This window comes from Perognathus longimembris, unplaced genomic scaffold (assembly GCF_023159225.1).
Source record: "Perognathus longimembris pacificus isolate PPM17 unplaced genomic scaffold, ASM2315922v1 HiC_scaffold_5932, whole genome shotgun sequence".
Classification (NCBI taxonomy): Eukaryota; Metazoa; Chordata; class Mammalia; order Rodentia; family Heteromyidae; genus Perognathus; species Perognathus longimembris.
The window spans coordinates 204,298-209,068 of NW_025961414.1; the positions used below are offsets into that span (position 1 = coordinate 204,298).

Consider the following 4,771-nt stretch of genomic DNA (forward strand, 5'->3'; position numbering starts at 1 on the left):
GCAGTGGCCTTGTGGAGTTATGCTTCTTTTCTCTGTGTTAGAAGCAGAATTCAGGCTTCCTAGACCCTAGTATTCCAACCCTACTCCAGAGTTTGGAAAGAAAAAGCAGAGTCAACCAATAATAACTAAAAGAAAATACAAACATGAAGCAAAAAGAAACAACTGATTTCATCCTAATATTTTATTTTGGAATTTCTCCAAAAGAGAATACTGAAAAGCTAACCAGGGATGGAGGTGCCGCCATTTTTGCTGCCTGGATGCAGAGCGAGAGGGAGAGAGAGTGGGAGGCGCAATCCGCTTCCATCCTTCCCGCAGACCCTGCCAGAGCCGCTGCCGCTATGGATGATCGGGAAGCTCTGGTGTACCAGGCAAAGCTGGCTGAGCAGGCTGAGCGATACGACGAAATGGTGGAATCAATGAAGAAAGTAGCAGGAATGGAAGTGGAGCTGACAATTGAAGAAAGAAATCTCCTATCTGTTGCGTACAAAAATGTGATTGGAGCTAGAAGAGCCTCCTAGAGAATAATTAGCAGCATCGAACAGAAAGAAGAAAACAAGGGAGGAGAAAACAAACTAAAAATGATTCAGGAATATTGGCAAATGGTTGAGACTGAACTAAAGTTAATCTGTTGTGACATTCTGGATGTACTGGACAAACACCTCATTCCAGCAGCTAACACTGGCGAGTCCAATGTTTTCTACTATAAAATGAAAGGGGACTACCACAGGTATCTGGCTGAATTTGCCACAGGAAATGACAGGAAGGAGGCTGCAGAAAACAGCCTAGTGGCTTATAAAGCTGCTAGTGATATTGCAATGACAGAACTTCCACCAACGCATCCAATTCGTTTAGGTCTTGCTCTCAACTTTTCCGTATTCTACTATGAAATTCTTAATTCTCCTGACAGGGCCTTCAGGTTGGCAAAAGCAGCTTTTGATGATGCAATTGCAGATCTGGATACTCTGAGTGAAGAAAGCTATAAGGACTCTCCACTTATCATGCAGTTGTTACGTGATAATCTGACACTATGGACTTCAGACATGAAGGGACAATGAAGAGCAGAATAAGGAAGCGCTGCAGGATGTGGTAGATGAAAATCAGTGAGACAGAAAAGCCAACAAGAGAAACCATCTCTGACTACCCCAGTCCTCCCCACCCCTTCCCTTGGAAAGTCCCCATTTTCACTGAGAACCACAAAATCTGACTTTCACATTTCAGAATTTAGGTTCCTGCCCTGTTGGTTGTTTTTTGTTTTTTTGTTTCTTTTGGCGTTTTTTTTTTTTTTGTTTTGTTTTGTTTTTTAAACAGTTTTCAAAAGTTCTTAAAGGCAAGAGTGAATTTCTCTGGATTTTACTGGTCCCAGCCTTTAGGTTCTTTAAGACACTAACAGGACTGTGTAGAGGGTTTTTCAGCATTACTGTATTGTCTCCATGCCAGATGTGGCAAGATCATTAGAAATGGAGATTACATTTGAGAGCCATTAGACTCCTAGGTGATGCATCTTAAAAAAGAGATTGATCACACTAAAGAGCATATGTGAATCATTTTTCATTTTTCTAATTGTTTAAATCAAATTTTATACCAATGTTTAAATTTAATTGGGTGTTAACTTGAAGTGGTTAAAGATTGCTTGGGGGGGAGTTTGTTGCAATGGTTTTGCTGTAAAAAGTGTTTCAAACTCTGCTGAAGTGTTGGCTGAAAAGTGAGTGCTGGTAACAGTTCACCAATCTGTGGCTGCTCATTCTTGCCTACTTTTTCTCATGGGTAGGCAGAATCAATATAGTGAAAATGGCCATACTGCCTAAAATGTTATACAAATTCAATTCAATCACCGTCAATATCCCAGCTACATTCTTCACTAGAATAGAGAGATCAACCCATAAGTGCATATGGAACAGCAAAAGACCTAGAATAGCCGAAACATTTCTAGGCAAAAGAAGCAGTGCAGGAGGTATCACAATACCATATTTCAAGCTCTATTATCATAACAAAAACAGCCTGGTATTGGTATAAAAACAGAACTGAAGACCAATTGAATAGAATCGAATACCCAGAAATAAAGCCACATTCTTACAATGAGCTGATATTGGACAAAGGAGTTAGACATTCAATGGGAAAAACATAACCTCTTCAACTCCTGGTGCTGGGAAAACTGTGCAGCCACATGTAGAAAACTCAAAGTAGACCCTAGCCTATCACCATGCACCAAGATCAACTCAAAATGGATCAAGGACCTCAACATCAGACTGGAATTTCTGAAACTACTGAAGGACAGAGTAGGAAAGATGCCAGAACTTATAGGCACAGGACAGATCTTCCTGAATATAGTCCCAGGGGCATAACAGATAGGGGAGAGCCTCGACAAATGGGACTACTACAAAAACCGTTTCTGCACAGCTAAAGACATAGCCACCAAACTAGAAAGGCAGCCAACCATATGAGAAAACATCTTCACCAACAAAGCAACAGAAAAAGGCCTAATATCCATCATCTACAGAGAACTCTAAAAACTAACCCCCTCCAAGCCCAGTAAACTAATTATTAAATGGGCAAAGGAGCTAAAGAGAGACTTCACAGGAGAAGAGATAAAAATGGCAAAGAAACATATGAGCAAATGTTCAACATCCCCGGCAATGAAAGAAATGCGAATAAAAACAGCCCTGAGCTACCACCTCACTCCAGTTAGAATGGCCTATACTCTGAACTCAGGCAACAACAAATGCTGGAGGGGATGCAGGGAAAGAGGAACCCTTCTCCAATGTTGGTGGGAGTGCAAATTAGTACAACCACTTTGGAGAACAGTATGGAGGTTCCTCAAAAAGCTCAACATAGACCTTCCCTATGACCCATCCATACCACTCATAGGCATCTATCCTAAACAACACATCTCAGGATATCAAAAAAAATCTGCACATCCATGTTTATCCATGTTTATCGCTGCACAAGTCACAATAGCCAAAATATGCAAACAACCCAGATGCCCCTGTACAGATGAATGGATCTAAAAAATGTGGTACCTATACACAATGGAATACTACATAGCGATTAGAAATGATAAAATATTGGTATTCACAGGGAAATGCTTAGAAGTTGAACAAATAATGTTGAATGAGACAAGCCTAGAACACAGAGAACAAAGGGGCATGGTCTCCTTGAAATATGACTGCTAAGGTGGGGGTGGGGGGACATTAGAGACCAATTCTGTGAAACAATATCTTCTTGTCAAATGGTATTTCCACAGGTTTGGGATAGCGACCTTACATTATGTATCTAAAACCAAACAACTACTAAACAGAAAAAGGTCTAAAATAGACCTCTCGGTGAATCACAGTAGCTCAACAGCTATGTATATATGATGATATAAGACAAGGATAAGCAAACTCTATTGTTGACATTATGTTTAAAGTTCTAGGTGAATTTCCTTTGGCGTATGCCACATGGCTACTGTATATGTTTTTGGTACATTAGGTATTGTATGGGTATTGTATATATCCCTACCTGATCTAGGGAAGGTAAGAAAAACGAGGGTGTAAGATATCACAAGAAATGTTCACACTGCCCCATTATGTAACTCTTCCCCTTTTGCACAACTTGTCAATAAAATTTAATAAATAAATAAATAAATAAATAATTGTAATGAAGGGATTTTTAAATGTTGTTGGGAAACCTAAATTCAGCATTAGAGGTATTAAATCCCAGAGTCAAGATACGTAAGAAATCAGGAGTTTTATTGATCTTTTCAATAGCAAAAGTTAAGGCCAAAACACACTTGTAGATCTTGAAGGTAAACCTGTGTAATGAGCCCAGAAATTTCAAAGTATTTCAAATCTTATTATTTTGCTGGATTGAATCCTTGCTTCTCTGCCAAGGAATATGTTAAAAAAAAATTACCCTCAATTGGGATGGAAGATGTTTGTACTGTATTAAGCTTGCATATAAGATTATATAAGGATATGAAGGTAATTTGCTACGAATGAGATACAGAAACTTACTTGTACCAATAACCAGAGTTTGTTTATTCCTTGCTACCTCAGGCACCACAGCAAAATCCTCTCGTCCATTACAGATGGAATAGGCTTTCATGAGACACCATATATATATATATATATATATATATATATATATATGTATATATATCACCATATGATTTTTTAATTTTATCATGGTATTGATACAGAGAGGGATTACAGTCACCTGCTTCAGGTAATGAATAATGAGTACAATTCTTTTTAACCATGTCTTCTCTTCTGTGATTCTCTCATTATTTTTCCCTCCTGTCCCCACCCACAAGATATAACAGTTCATTTTCCACATAGTGTCTCGTGAGTAGCATTGTTGTACTTTATCAACCTTCTTTGACTTTTTTTGTAAACTCAATCCCACCCCCATACAACCAAACAAGAATAAAGGAAAAGAAAATGAAAATAACGACAATGACAACTAAAAATGTCTCTTGTCTCCTTTACTTGGAGTTCATTGCATAGAGTATTATTTTATATGATCATCTACACATAGCTATTATTCCATTGTTAAACATTCTTATGCAAATATTCCGTTGGCTTCAGTGTGTAATGTCTAGAGTCCAATATAATTACCAGAGAAACCAAACATCCTGTTTTCTTTATCTTGGAGTATCGAGCTCCACCTCTGTGAAAAACTTTTGTATTTTAAGTCAGAGTTTATGTCATGTGGTTATGTGGCAGGTCAGGCTAACCAAAAAATCTTCAATTGAAGAGCATATTTCAGAAGCATACTGTAATTAAAGCAAGAT

The 4,771-nt window shown here is 38.3% G+C and overlaps 1 pseudogene; it reads left to right on the forward strand.

Annotated features, from left to right (window-relative positions):
- The first annotated feature begins 338 nt into the window (after positions 1-338).
- LOC125345600 lies at positions 339-1,236 on the forward strand (annotated as a pseudogene).
- Positions 1,237-4,771: the final 3,535 nt, after the last annotated feature.